The following is a 16469-nucleotide window of genomic DNA, read 5'->3' as shown; positions in this document are numbered from 1 at the left end:
GTCTCACACCATACAAAGAAAGAAATTTCAGTCAGATCCAAAAGCTAAATGAAAAACCTAAAATTTAAAAAAGAGAATGAGATAATATCTGTATGTAGTGACTTTGAAGCAGGTCTATAAGCTATTTTTAGGTGAAAAAAGAAAATAGGAGCACAGTATGATTAGCATAATTCTATTTTTTAATTAAAAATACATATGTGAGTTTGTGTGTGTGTGTCTGTGCATGTGCATGTGTATGCATGTGAGAGAGAAATGCAGGGGAGGGAGCAATCGAGAACAACAAAACAACCCTAGAACGTGCACTAAATCGTTAATAATAGTGATTAGATTTTCGTGGTGGTGACAATGGAGAGATCATAACCAAAAAATGTGGGAAAGTTGTCAGTAAATAATACTTTCATTTTCTCCTTTTTTCACATTTTTCAAATAAAAACTGTTAAAAAGAAATAGGTTAAAAGAGTTTGAAGTGAAGTTTTAATCTTAACCTTTAAATCTGTCCCTCTATTACCTTGGAATTTATAAAAACTGTGCTCACACATAAATCCTGTGTATATTTCTATCCGCTAAAGCTTCTGTGATCTTTTTCTTTAAAAAAAGTACTGTATTCAGCTTTTGTAAATAGGAAATGTTCTATTTAAGTAACATTTGTTGAATTATTATAATATGCAGAACAAATAACTAGATATGTTATGTAATTTTTCCTAACACCCTGGGTTCAATCTAGAAAATTTTCTAAGGAAATTTGCATGCAAGCCAAGTTAAAAGAGGGGAGTACCCTTTCTAGATTATATCAAGTAAACCCAAGGCAATTATGACAATTTTTAAATTGAATCCTGTACTGTAGAGAAACAAACAAACAAAAAGATAAAAACAGCATCCCTATGTATTATCAGATGTAAGACCTGCAAAGAAAAACATTCATTGAGAAATATTTCTAAAAGTATTTAATTAAGAATAAATCCTGCTAGCCTCTACTGTTTTTAAGCTGCAATGCCAAGATCCTTTTTTTTTCTTTGCAGGGCAGAAAGCAGATTACCAAAATCCAACTGAAAGCAATAGAAAAATGAGAATAGAGTTTTTATATTATCTTGGAAAATCCACATGGATATTTGAGACCTTGAGGAACATGGAGTCTATGTCTTAACCTTTCTATATCCAAGCTCAGTGTCATTTTCATCTTGCTCCATCATTTAATTAGATTTACTTTTTTGCCTGGCGTTGCATTGGACACTGGGCATGTGACAACCTTGAGTTGCTGTTAGCAGAGGGAGTGGGAGAGACATAAGCCAACAGCAATTATAATTCAGAACTCAAATGCCATTCTGGAGGTGTGTGCGAGGGCATGGGAAGCCTGAGCTCAGACTTCTTCCCAAAGACATCCATTACCTCTCCAAAGGTAAGAAGCCACACAAAGGAACAGACAGCAACAGAAAGCAAAAGCATTTTTCCTTGTGATTGCAATGGAATTACTCTCTTGATGTCACTCAGGTAGGAAAGGGTGAAGGTGAACTTGGGAAGATGAGTAAAGCTCTCAGAGCCAGCACTACATTCACGGATGGCTTGGGCTCTTGGCAAGCCAGCCTTGGCCACTACCCACACCCCTCCCCTTGCCTCTTCTCACTTGGTTCCTGGGCTCTGCCTTGTCTGTACCAGTGTCCTGGTGCTGCTGTCATCTGCTGCCTCTTGTCCTGCTCACTCCTGAGAGGTAAGTCCCCCAGACTCTTCTATGCCCAGCACAATCACAAAAATCTCTGATTTTTATGTGCAGGTTCCTTAAATGTTGCAACCTGGACATTTAGCAGGGTGGTAACATTTAAGGAACCATAATTGGCTGGGTGTGGTGGCTTTTGCCTGTAATCCTAGCACTTTGGGAGGCTGAGGGTGGACTGCTTGAGGCCAGGAGTTTGAGACCAGCCTGGCCAACATAGTGAAACCTTGTCTCCACTAAAAATACAAAAATTAGCTGGGAGTGGTGGCAGGCCTGTAATCTCAGCTACTTGGGAGGCTGAGGCACTAGAATTCCTTGAACCCAGGAGTTTGAGGCTGCAGTGAGCTGTGATTGTGCCACTCCACTTCAGCCTGGGCAACAGAGCAAGACTGCCTCATAAATATACAAAATGAATAATGAATAAGAAGTACAATTCAGGGAGTAGCTTCTAGTAAGTACCAAGACCCAGACCTGCCCTCAGTGTCCATTATGTCCCGGTTCTTCTCCAGGGCCCATTGTGGCAGGGAAGTGCTCCAGGCTTCTTCTGCCTCCCAGCCCAGAGAGACAGTATTTTCTCTTATCTCACCCCTCAGCACCCTAAAAGTAGAATGACCATCCGTCCCAGTTTACACTTGATATCTCAGTGTTAGTTTCCCTCTCACTCCCCAAATATCCCCAATTTGATGTTCAGCTACATGATCACTTTGTCTAGACATAATTGGCTCTAGGAAGACTAATAGTGAGACTATCCATTCTTTTCTGGGAAATCCCATCCCAACACCAAGGGTCTGATCCAGCCTATGGGGCCTAACAGTGGTCATACACCAAGGGTCTGGAAGTAGTGCATTTACCAATGTCTGGCTCATTCCGTCTTACAAAATACAATATGTGGGCATCACCAGTCCAATCCAGGTTACAGGATGGCAGGATCAATCCTCTCCCTTTACAGTTGGAGTCCAAACAACCTCAAAGTCCAGCCTGACAGAAGCTCTTCTTATACAACATTCAAACTTATCAGCCACTTGTCCACGGGACAGTTTATGAGCCATGGTTCCCCTTCAAAGATAGGAGCCCCATGGTGTTAGAGGACTAAGCAATTTTAGCAAATATACAAGCGACTAAATATATAAATAAATAAACCAAATAAACCTTTGACCTAAGTCCCAACTCTGTTGGGAAAAGAAAGCAAATATCAGCTCTATCAGTTCAGAAGCAAGAGTCTTTCTGTCTGCAACACTTGGGTGTGAACAGCCACATGCAAAGTGTATCAGACAAGCAAGTTGGTGCTATTGGCATGGAAGTGATGCAAATCTCAGGCCAATTAAAAAATCCAGCTTTGTACTCCCCATTCACCCTCGAGCCCAATCAAACTGAATCAAGATGTGACAGGTGAGAGCTGTAAAGGAACAGACCCTGGTGCCCAGCTGGTCTGGGGGCTATGCACCACATTTTTTCATTCACTCCCCATTCCCATGATTATACTGCAACTGTTGATGCTGCTCCTGCTTTCAAAGCCTCCTGGCACAGGAGACGAGTACTGCACAAGGGAACATTGGTTATGTCTGGGCTGCCCGAGGGCCTCACAGGCTGTGAGTGGCTAAGCTTTCAAGACAACCCAACTCAGCTCCTGCCAGATTTAAAAATTACACTGCCAGCACAGAGTGGCATCCAGATACCCTGAGGGCGTGTAACACTCCAACTTTTCCCATATGTCTGGAACTATGTGGAGTTTCTCATTTGCTAAATTGGGCCAAGTCAGAAAATTTAGACCTGAGTTCTAATTCTAGCTTTGCTTCTAAATAGCTTACTTAACTCTCTAGACCTTAATATTCTCAACTGGAAAATATAGGAGTTGGCCTAGGAAGCTACTAACATCCCTCCTGCTCTGACATTCTGTGGGCCTGCACTTCTCATGGCAATTACCATCTGGTGGTTGTACCTCAGAAAATATTCTCTCCAGGCCTCAGTTTCCTTGTTGGCAAAAGTGGCACCCATACAATAGGCACCTCACAAAAAGGTTGTGGATTTCAAGTGGGACTGTGTACACAGAAGCAGACAGCACAGGAGTGCACACAGTAGGAACTCAATAACTGTTCATTTGTAACATCTCCCAGAGTCTCCATCTGTGAAAGAGAAATAATACTTGCCAATCTAGCTTGTGAAAATGTATATAGAGCAATGAATAGAGATGGAAAGTGCTTGGAATTAAGAAAAGCAAATGCAAATGACAGGAGTTATTATTATGTAAAAATGGACTGAAGTAAGAGTTTAAGACAGAAAACGAACAGATTTGATGTGCCCGATTAATTTATTAAACAGGCTAAAATCATAATTAGAGAAGTCTGCTTAAACCTCTAGACTTGTCTCGGATGAGATTTAAAAATGGAAGGCAAAAGAGGAATCTCAGATGTTTCCATGGCTTGCTGGGCCCAGAAACGAGGCCAAGAGGAGAGAGGGAGGCCGAGGGAGGGGCAAGGGTGCTAAAATGACTGTTAGAGAGGGGAGCTGCTGAAGCCAAGGGAGCAGCTGGGAGTAGAGGCGATGACAGCTGAAGCGAAGGGGTTATTTCAGAACTGCTCGCTGTGGCCTCTTTAGCTTTGGCTCTCATTAAAATGAGAGGAATGAGCTAGAGGAAACCTTGCTTCCCTTTTAATGAGAAAGGGTGAGCCTTGTTTGCCCAGGAGAGGTATCACCACGTAAGAGAGTGTGCCTGTTTCAGCTTAGAGGTCCTGCAGAGAAGGAGCACTCATACCCTTAAGCAGTGGGTTCTCTCCCGGAGGCCTGGAAGGAAGCAGGTGCCATGGGCTGATCGAAACTCTTGGGCAGAAATCCAGGCTTGGCTACAGGTTATTTCTGTCTAACATTTTATTATGAAAAGTCTCATACAGCACAGTTGAGAGCACTTTTTAGTGAACACTGGCATAGCCCCACCTAAATTCTATTATTATGGTTTTACTATATGTGCTTTATTGCATCTATCCATCCACCTATCCCTCTAACCATCCATTACTTCATCCTAATTTTGGTGCATTTTGAAATAAATTACAGGCTTCAATATGTTCCCATATAAATACTTCATTTGATGTAAAATTTACATGGTATGAAATGCACAAATACTAAGTCTACAGGTGCCCCATTTTGACAAACATATGCACCTGTGTAACCCAAACCCCCATCTATCAAGATACAGAACACCATCACCTCAGGGTTGGCTACAGATTTGCTACATGACCTTGGACAAGACCTTGCTTAACTTTGATTTCAGCTGGTCCCCAGCTTTTCTGATCCTGGAAGACTTTTTCCAAGTACCACATTTAACAATTTTGTCTTAAACAATTAAGCCTACAGGGAACCTTGACTATCATTTAGTTTAAGCCTCCATATTATCATCAAAGGAATATGAAGATTGGAGATATTTATCCAAAATCACTAAACTGGTGACACAGTTACAGTCGGAAATTAATATTTATTGAGCAACTTCTCCAAGCCAGGAAATACACCAGGTGCTTTATACGTGAACCCTCACCACAACCTGCCTCACAGGGCTATTATAAAGATGAAATAAGATTAAATATGCAGAGTGCCTGGCATTGTGCCTGGCACAGAGCAGACACCAAATGTCATCACTGCTTTTCTCTTCAGCCCCACATTTACATTTTAACACATTCATACCGCTGAGATAGTAAATGTATATGCTTCGTCCCGTTTAGTTATGACAATAACCCTGTGCATGCTTTAAAGGATAATATAGTGCCTGTTTCTGATCACTGTTAGTGAATGACGATATCACTAAGACTCAAACTCAGTCTCCTGACCTCAAACAGTTTCAGGCAGTGCGATGTAGGAGTTTTGTTTATGCTCCTCCAAGGCCATCTGGAGCTAGAGTGGAAGGGCAATTTGAAAATGCTATGAAGGATATATTTGGTTTAAGTGACAGAAGCCCAACTTAAACTGGCTAAATAGAAGAAAGGGGGATTTATTGGTGCCTACAAGAGAAAGTTTTGGTCACGATCTAGCTTTAGGCATGGCATTGATTGATTTAGGGCTTTATGTGATGTTACCAAAGATCTGACTTTCTCTCTCTCTCTGCACTCCCAGCCCCTCAAGTTTTCTCTTATCTTGGCTCCATTTTCAAGCAGCACCGCCCTCATGGAGGCAAGATAGCCATCAGCAGGTTGTGGTTTACTTCTCTCCAGATTAGCAATCTCAAAAGAAAAAGAAAATTTATTTTGCAACATCTGGCAAAACTCCAAGGATTGGTTTTACTGAACCAGGTTGCTTTGTGTGTCTACTCTTGAAACAATCACTTTTCAAAAAGGACAGAGTCTATTAACTGGCCACCATGGGTTATGAGCTACTGCTCTAACCAGAGTTGGGGCCCACCCAAGGTCACATCACTAGCATAAGCTCAGGTATGGTTGAAAGGGGCTCATTATGAGTAACAAGATACATGCCTATCACTCAGGAAATTCCAAGGGTTTTAGAAACTGAGGACAAAGACAAAATGTATTTTTTTATTATACCACAGTTCTTATGAGGGGATTTATAGATCATGCCTTAAAATGGGAAGCTCAAATTACAATCCACTAGGGTAAAGTCCAGCTGAAGTTCTTACTGCCTCATATAACCACTAAGAAAATGCTGAGCCATTCCCTTATTCCCTGATTTAATAAAAGATTTGGAGTCAAAGAGTCAATGCATTCATGTGTTGGCCTTCCAAGGAAACTTACCTGAATTGTCTCAGGAATCCTTAGTGCCTAAGCCCAGGGATCCAAAAATACATAAGGTCCATCCAAACCCTTCCCAGGAAGGTCTCTAACCATCTATCCCCAAGGATGCCAACTGCCATGCCCTGCCCCCTTGCAGCACTCTCTTACTTCCCTCAGAGATGTTCAGGCATCAGTGAAATTCTCAATAACAACTCCGTTTTAGAGGTGCTTTCCTCCCAAAGGAACTACTATGATGGTAGCCCTTTTGAATGTCAGGCCATGAGGGAGCTACTTCTGCTTACATGGGCCTTGTGGCCATCGTTCCTGGGGCATGTGAGGTGGGATGTGAAAGGGCATGTGCTCATAGCTTCCCTTTTTTTTTTTAGCACAGATGACTGAAATAAAAAGTTGAGGCAAAAATTAGAAGTCAGCAAAGTTTCTTTGGGCCGTCCATCTCCTGGTTTGGTTCCCTTCTCCCACAGCCTTTCCCTTCCCCTTTACAGGTTCCCAGTGACTTCCTCCTTTCACACTACTTCACTGGAGGCAACACAGGGAAGGGACAGGGAAAGGAAGAGCAATAGAGAGGACAGAGCCCAGGAATGCTCAGCATGGTGCATGCAAGAGAAGCACGAAGTTGAGAAGGACCAAGACAAGTGACTTTTGAGTGAATTGGCATTGATATTGCTTGAACATGAAAATGACATTAGAGAAAATTACTGGAAAGCAAATTGCAGATTCTGCAAAACTCAGTATGCTAAAAAAATATGCATTTTTGCTGAATAAAATGAATTAAAAAGTCATCTTGTTCTGTAATCCCAATATAGGCTCAAAAATTGGTCTCAGTGTCATTGGCAACCACCCAGGTCTGTCCCAGCCACTGTCACCTGGACTCTCCATGCCTATTCTTTCCCCATCTATGGCATTCATTAAAGAGGCTGAAATTTGCATGGGATCTTAGAGGGAAGAATAGTATGTAGGGAAAGCATCATGAGACAAGAACTCAAAATGCAGGCTCTAGTCCCCTCTGACAGTGATTAGAGTGAATTAGGATTAATCAAATCCCCACTATGTGTCATAGTCACCTAAGTTTGGATGATAATCCAAAGTTTAGATGATAATCTTTAAGGTTACTTCCAGCTTTGATGTTTCAAGAGACAGTGCCATCTGTTTTCATTTCCCCCCTGCTAATTTCTCCTAAAGTGCTCTAAAGTAAACACACTCCTCTTAGCTTAGACACATGAGTGATAGAGAACTCTGTTTCCCAAGGCATTTACTCCTTGTTAGCCGATTTGTGGTTTTAGAGTCACTCTGTAGTTTCCTCCCATTGATCTTAGTCTGGACACCAGAATAATCCAGAACAAGAGACTGTGCCTGGCCACATGACAGCTGTTTAAATATTTAAAGACATTTTCCTGGCCTCCATTCTCAAGTTATCCTCTCCACTTCCTTTCACTCTATGTAAATGATTTCCAGACACCTCAACATCTTTCTTGCCTATGTGGGGCCCCTCCCTAGTTTATCAATGCCCTTCTTAAAATGTAGTTCCCCAAATTAAATTTTATATCCTTGGGATCTCAGCAGATAGCTCAAGATAGCTCAAAGAGTATCTCTAGTAATCTCAGAAAATGCTTCTCCAAATGTTTTGTTTTTATTAGTAGTGAAACAGCAGCATGCATCGGCTGTTAATGTGGTGGTGATGGTGGCGGCTGATGTTTAAACCAGCTACATTATACTGTTGCTTCGCAGAGGTGGGGTTTCAGCTGAGCCTGAACTGGATTCAAACATGAGAGTACAGTATATGAGGGATGGCTATTAATGGTGACCCACAGGCATTGATCATTCCGTAAGAGGCGATTTTCAGAGAGGAAATAACCTGTGGGAGGGTTTGGTGCCCGCATACCTGGGGTTGGAAATGTGAAGTAGTGAGGACACGAGATGTCATTCAAAACTGGAGCCTTTAAGATAGCTTAGATCTGTGGAGAGTGGGGCTGGGAGTTAAATTAAGGTATACACGAGACTATGTGGGCCTGGGGACAACCACTGACAGAGAATGAAGGAGGCAGCACCCTTCCTATTTCTGCTCATGACCCAGTGGACTCCCATGGAACAACTGCCAGGCAGTAAGCAACAGGCAAGCGGGCAGGGGCAGGATCTGCTCCTAAGGTAGCATGGGTGGCATTCGGAGGATTCCAAGGAAAGCTTACGGGTACTCTGAAGATGAACACCATCCTATCTCTGGCACTGCTGGGGAAGGTTGAGCTGGTAAAGTTGAATTATTACTGATAACGAGGGCTCACTGGAACCAATAAACTGATGAAACAAATACAGTTTGGGATATGTTAATATTAACTAACAGTTAATGTGACTTCTTTGACCTCTTTCAAATTTGTGTCAATCTAGGGTGTTCAAGACTTCTCTGAAAAATTCCCAAGTAATGTCAAATATGCTGGTTTGCCTACTATACTTTGAGTAACAAGGAATTATAACATATGGCCATAGATCCTCTAAAAGAATAGTATTGAGCTAAACAGTGCGCTGAACTTGAACTACAGTGTTGGTTTCATTGCTCTGTTTTGCTTCCATTTTTATAAATTCTCAGAAACTTCCTCTTACTTGCCAAAATTTAGACCCTGCTCATGTTTTTGCCATCTTTGTGTGGTTACTGAAAACAAAGAGAAAACTTTATTTGTAAAGGAAATGCCTAGGAAGCAAAGCTGTCTACTTTTGGGAAGGAAAGGAATCTACTTTTCTGAAGGACGTATTAAAATGAATCATAGAAACAGATTTTGAATTTTCATCATATTTGACCTGACATTTGATTTTCCAGAATGACTAATAAATGAGAGAAGAGAGAAAAAGCAAAGTTATTTGAATATGATCCCTTCACTTCCGTAATCCCAATATAAACTATCTAGGGTTGTGAGGAGACTTTACAACATAAAATCAAACATGTGCTGGTGAGTTTCTAAATCTTATTGTTTTGTCTCTAAGGTGGTGAAGAAACGAGAGGGATAGATGAGGGGCTACAGAGTACAGGAGATGTTTTCACCCTGGGTGACACTCTCTGTTCTCACTCAGGTCCCAGGCTAAGGGGTTTGTTTATCTTCCTTTAAATATTGTCAGAGAAGCTTTTTTTTAAAAAAAAAATAATATCATTTATTATTATTTTATTTTTCCATGAGTTATTGGGGTAGAGGTGGTATTGGTTACATGAGTAAGTTCTTTAGCGGTGATTCAGGAGATCCTGGTGTACCCACCTGACCCAAGCAGTGTACACTTGCACCATATTTGTTGTCTTTTATCCCATTTGTTGTCTCTTGCTCTGCTCCCATTCTTCTCCCCAAGTCTCCAAAGTCCATTGTATTGTTCTTATGCCTTTGTGTCCTCATAGCTTAGCTCCCACATATCAGTAAGAGCATACAATGTTTGGTTTTCCATTCCTGAGTTACTTCACTTTGAATAATAGTCTCCAGTCTCATCTGGGACATTGCAAATGTTGTTAATTCATTCGTTTTTATGGCTGAATGGTATTTTATTGTATATATATATACCAGAGTTTCTTATCCTCTCATTGATTGATGAGTATTTGGGTTGATTCTATAATTTTGCAATTGTGAATTGTGCTGTTATAAGCATGCATGTACAAGTATCTCTTTCAAATAATGATTTCCTTTTCTCTTGGTGAGATTGCTGGATCAAATGATAGTTCTACTTTTAGTTCTTTAAGGAATCTCCACAGTTTTCCATAGAGCTCTACTAGTTTACATTCCCATTAGCTGTGCAGAAGTGTTCCCTGATCACCACATCCACACCAATATCTATTGTTTTCTGATTTTTTTATTATGGCCATTCTTGCAGAAGTAAGGTGGTATCGCATTATAGTTTTGATTTGCATTTCCCTGATTATTAGTGATGTTGAACATTTTTTCATAAGTTTGTTAGCCATTTGTATATTTTCTTTTGAGACTTATCTATTCACGTCCTTAACCCACTTTTTGATGGGATTAGTTTTTTTCTTACCTACTTGAGTTCATTGTGGATTCTGGATATTAGTCCTTCGTCAGATGTATAGATTGTGAAGATTTTCTCCCACTCTGTAAGTTGTCTGTACTCTGCTGACCGTTCCTTTTGCTGTGCAAAATCTCCTTAGTTTAATTAGGTCCCAGCTATTTATCTTCATTTTTATTGCATTTGCTTTTGAGTCATGAAGTCCTTGCCTAAGCCAATGCCTAGAAGGGTTTTTCCAATGTTATCCTCTAGAATTTTTATAGTTTTAGATCTCAGGTTTAAGTCCTTGATCCATTTTGAGCTGATTTTTGTGTAATGTGAGAGATGATGATCCAGTTTAATTCTCCTACATGTGGCTACCCAATTATCCCAGCATCTACTCCCCTCAAGCATCACACTCTAAAATCTCACACAGAAAACTCTTCCCCACAACCAACCTAGAACATAAGGCAGACACTCAGGGGCTAGAACACAAGCAAAAAGAAGCTTTACATTACACTCAGGGGTTGAGGGTACACAGGCATACCCACCACCATTAGAAGGCCATCTCTAACAAGGCGGCACCAACTCAGGCTCAAACTCCAGGGCAAGTTCAGCAGAGCCCACCTTCTTCCTGCTTCTCCCACTATCTTGAAGCCTGGGCTTGGGCCCTCCACCAGAAGTACCTGGTAACCCTGCCCACTCTGGCTCAACTGACTTTTCTTCTGACAGTATGTGAAGAGCAGGTGTGTTACACAGCACTTCTCCAATGGAGGCTCTCTATGTACTGTATACCATTATTAACTTCAGAAGGTGGTGACCAGCTGGTGTTTTCAGCTGGCCAGGCCCAAGCAAGTAACAGATGAGAGAACATGTACCTTGCATACAGAGAGCAGAAAAGCAGCTAACTCAAGTAAAATGTAGCCAGGCAGGAATCTAAACTAGGATAGGTGACTGATAAAGTAATTTGCTATGCCCTTCTATTTCAGCCTGCCAGTCAAGTGGTTGTTCTTCATCTGTCTTTCATTTATTTATATTCTATTCCTTGCCTATTTAAAAAAACGAGAGTGCTTACGACAAAAGTCAAAAATCCAATTGACCCATTAAAACAAAAATGAGAGAACCAAGACTTGGATTGAAGAGCTAGGAAAACACTGACTTATAAAGCCTACGCTATAGAAACATCATTGCAGTCAGCCCCCAAATTAGCTCTGTGCTCCTGGTAGTCAAGATGAAAAAAGGAAAACTAGTGATTTAAAAACTGTCATCTGATAAAAGGAAACACATTTGTTCATTAAGAGAAACAAAAATTTTTCTACCTCTAAACTCTAAGATGATGTCTCCATATACTGGGCTTTTCCAGTTACGATTAAATCATAATCAAGAATGTCCTGTTATTCTGGGAACTGATACTGCCGTATGCTGGAGAGTTAGAAGGCCACTGTCTTGTTTCTGGATTTTACATATGCTGCTATGTAGGGAATATGTAATGATATTATAATGTTGAAAATTATACTTCAGAAATGAAAATGACATATTGAACCTGGAAATCCAAACAACTCTAAGAATTAGCATCTCTTAGAATATCAATGATTTCCATATTACCATCCCAGTATCTTATGGAAGGAAGGTTCATGCATATTAAACATGGGATAGGTGAAGTACATCTCCTGAAATCTACCTTCTCATTTTTCCCCCCACGGATGATGTTTATTTTTTAAGGTTTTATTTTGGTAATTTAAAAAAATTGTGATAAAATAGACATAACATTAAAATGACCATTTTAACCATTTTAAGTGTACAATTCAATGGCATTATGTACACGCATTTTCCCTCCCATTGATGCAACCCCCCCCCAGACCCTCCTAATAAGGAGAAAACCGACAGGCATTATTATTTTTCTTGGAACTTTATATGTATTTACCTCTTAAAAAGAAGTTTATCTCAAAAAATGATGTTGATTATAAAAGAATGCATGGGGGATTTTCAGAGATGAGAGACAATAAGGCAAAGAAGTTTAGTAGATAAGAAGCCCTTCCACACGTCCTTAACAGAATGCTTTCTTACCCCCTGCCCTCTTCGGGGTCTAAAGAAAGAAGGGTGAGATTTAGAATTGCTACTTTGTCACGTGTTAGTTGCACAGGCTTTCAACCAGCGTCTTTCAGTCTCAATGTCTTTGTCTGTAAAATGGATGGTAATTATCCTGATATCACTGTTACTGTATACACTAAATGAGGTAATATACATCAAGACGTAACATTAAAATTGCTATGCATGAATTGGTTATTACTTTTGTGAAATTCTGGTTCTAATGAACACCAATAGGTTGCAAGCTCCTTCATGGTAGAGTCTGGTCTGAGCCCCAGCCTGAGCACGTGTTGGCACTGAACAAACATGGTTAAATGTATGGAAGGACCAAGATACTTGCATTCCATGGAAAATTCATGACATATCTAGTATAAAGAGAAACAAAACTACAATGAAGTAAACAGATTAAAAAAAGAAAGTGAGTCTGTGTGGCTTGCTGTTCTCCGGCCCCAAAGTGGGTGGAATGGTCATTGAAAACTGTAATTACTCAGGTAATGGGCACTCATAAATGAATGGTACAATCTTCTGTAGAACAACTTGACAAAGTCATCAAAACCTTAAAAATAAACATAATATGCAACAAAATCCCAATTCCAATTCAAGAAAGCTATGAGAGATATTCAAAGATGTATACAAACATGTAACTATAAGGAGGTTATTATACTGAATACAGGAAAACCAAAAGCCACTTTCTTGCCCAGCAATAGGAACTGACAAAAATAAATTACGTATATCCAGACAACAGGACACAATGCAGCCAACCTTTAAAATGACTGTATAGAAGAGTACTTATTGATAAGAAAAGATGTCTAGAATATACTTATTTTTTAAAAAGAGGTTACCAAGCAATAAATACAAAAAAAAAATAGTCACACACCACATGATGGACAGTGATGAACAGTATATATGACTGTGGTCCAGTAAGATTGTAATAGAGCAGAAAAATTTCTCTCCCCTAGTAACATCATAACCATCCTAACATTATAGCACAACATATTACTCTTGTGTTTGTACTGATCCTGGTGTAAACCTACTGTGCTGCCAGTCATATAAAAGTATAGCATATACAATTATGTATAGAACATAATACTTGATAATGATAATAAGTAACTGTTACTGGTTTATGTATTTACTACACCATACTTTTAATTGTTATTTTAGATTGTACTAACATATATATATATATATATATATATATATGTAACTTTAAGTTCTGGAGTATACGTGCAGGATATATACATACACACATATGTGTGTGTGTGTGTGTGTGTGTGTGTGTGTGTGTATATAATACTTTAAGTTCTGGAGTACATGTGCAGGATTGTTGCATAGGTACACACATGCCATGGTGGTTTGTTGTCTCCATCGCCCGTCACCTACATCAGGAATTTCTCCCAGCATTATCCCTCCCCAACCTCCCCGCCCCGTGCTGTCCCTCCCCAGCCCCTCAACCCCCAACATACCCCATTGTGTGATGTTACCCTTCCTGTGCCCATGTGTTCTCATTGTTCAACACCTGCCTATGAGTGAGAACATGTGGTGCTTGATTTTCTGTTCTTATGTCAGTTTGCTGAGAATGATAGTTTCCAGGTTCATCCATGTCCCTACAAAGGACACGAACTCGTTTTTTATGGCTGTGTAATATTCCATGGTGTATATGTGCCACATTTTCCCTGTCCAGTCTATCATCGATGGGCATTTGGGTTGGTTCCAGGTCTTTGCTATTATAAACAATGCCGCAAGGAACATACGTGTGCATGTGTCTTTATAATAGAATGATTTATAATCCTTTGGGTATAAATCCAGTAATGGGATTGCTGGGTCAAATGATATTTCTATTTCTAGGTCCTTGAGGAATGACCACACTGTCTTCCACAATGGTCGAACTAATTTACACACCACCAACAGTGTAAAATTGTTCCTATTTCTCCACATCCTCTCCAACATCTATTGTCTCCAGACTTTTTAATGATCGCCATTCTAACTGTTGTGAGATGGTATCTCAATGTGGTTTTGATTTGCATTCCTTTAATGACCAATGATGATGAGCATTTTTTCATATGTTTATTGGCCTCATAAATGTCTTCTTTTGAAAAGTGTCTGTTCATATCCTTTCTAATATTTTTTAAATTAACTATAAAACAGACTCAGATGATCTTCCAGAAGGTATTCCTGAAGAACGCATTGTTATCACAGGAGACAACTCCATTCATGATATTGCCCCTGAAAACTTTTCAGAGTGACAAGATATGGAAGAGGAAGATGGTGACTTTGTTGATCCTGACCCCATGTAGGCCTAGGCTAGTGCATATGCTTGTGTCTTACTTTTTAACAAAATTTCAAAAAATTTTTTTTAAGTTTTTAATAGAAAATAGCTTATAGAATAAGGATATAAAGAAAGGAAATATTATACAGTGGTAAAGTATGTTTGTGTTTTAAGCTGTAATATTAAATGAGCCAAAAAGTTTAAAAACATAAAATTTTTATAAAGAAAACTACAGTAAGTTAAGGCTAATTTGTTATTGAATAGAAATAATTTAAGATAAATTTAGTATTGCCTAAGTGTACAGTGTTTGTAGAGTCTACAGTAGTATACAGTCATGTCCTAAACTTTCACATTTACTCCAGTCACCCACCAACTCACTCAGAATAACTTCTAGTTCTACAAGCTCCAGTCATGCTAAGTGCCCTATTATAGGTGTACCATCTCTAAAATATTTCATACCTTATCCTTACTCTACCCTTTCTATGTTTAGATATGTTTAGACAAATACCATTGCATTCTAATCACCTACTGTATTCAGTGCAGTCACATGCTGTACAGGTTTGTAGCCTAGGAGCAACAGGCTATACCATGTAGCCTAGGTATACAGTAGGCTATAGCATCTAGGTTTGTGTTAGTACACTCTATGATGTTCGTACAATGCCAAATCTCTGTTGTTAAACAACACATGACTGTACATATAACAAAATGTTAACAATGATTATCAGTGGGCTTATACTTACTTTTTCATTTTGTTTTTCTGAATTTTCTCGTGTTTCTATGGTTAAGCATGAATTCTTGGTGTAATTTTAAGAAAACAAAATTAACAGGAAAAAAAGTGGTCTCAAATACATTTCAAGGGATTTGGGAGCTTTGGGAAACACATAAAAAGTCTCATAGCACAAAGACCTATATTTTGATTCCACTGAGGCAACTAGAAGGGTGAGGTGGAGCCTAAAGGTACCAAGCCAGCTGGTAGTTGACTAGTATTTTTCCAGTGTCATGTGGTTAAGAAAAATGCTAATAATCCTGATCTCCACGTTCCCCAGCCAATGCCACACCAGCCTCCAGTCAGCCTCACTTAGAAACCTGTCAACCTCAGAGCCTTTTATCTCCTATTTGAGATCTGGCGATCTGCACAAAGCAAAGTGACCCATGTTCTGTGTCACATCAAGTTTCAAGGCTGGAACCCACTGCACCTCCTTCCCACCCCCAGAGGAAAAGGTAAGGCAGGAGGCTTCAGGGCAAACACCCTAGCCAGTGCCCCCCAAACCATGAACAAGGCACCACCATGAACACTCAAGGCCTAATGATGAACGCTTGCTAAACAATCTGATGGCTCGATTTTTTAACTTGGCTACACACACACACGCACGCACGCACACACGTGCTCACACAATATAAGCAACAGAGAAGTATCAGTTCTGGTTTTCTGCAGTTGCTACATTTCTATGTTTTCCGGTTGGAAATTGCTTCATTCTCTGCCAATGTCCTCCCCACTTTATCTCTCTAGCCTTCCTACTTTTCTGAGAGCCCTGAAACTCCCAGTACCTGAAGTGTATAAACCTGTTCACAAACCTATGGCACAACCATGAAATTATTGGAAATTCTTTATGACCTGTCCTTTCTCTGAAAATGTCTTCTTGTTGCTATACCTCTAGCAGCCTTCTAGCACATGACTCGTGCCCTCCCTTCAGTGTTCAGATGGGTCTGA

The 16469-nt window shown here is 40.0% G+C and overlaps 1 long non-coding RNA gene across 1 annotated transcript; it reads left to right on the top strand.

Annotated features, from left to right (window-relative positions):
• Positions 1-1608: 1608 nt before the first annotated feature.
• On the top strand, positions 1609-7221 carry LOC116548752. The gene is made up of 2 exons (XR_004267529.1): positions 1609-1705; positions 6921-7221. It is a non-coding gene; the product is annotated as an uncharacterized LOC116548752 (long non-coding RNA).
• The last annotated feature ends 9248 nt before the right edge of the window (positions 7222-16469 follow it).

Source organism: Sapajus apella, unplaced genomic scaffold (assembly GCF_009761245.1).
Source record: "Sapajus apella isolate SASKATOON/1434 unplaced genomic scaffold, GSC_monkey_1.0 scaffold1, whole genome shotgun sequence".
Taxonomy (NCBI): Eukaryota; Metazoa; Chordata; class Mammalia; order Primates; family Cebidae; genus Sapajus; species Sapajus apella.
This window is presented reverse-complemented; position numbering and strand designations above follow the sequence as displayed.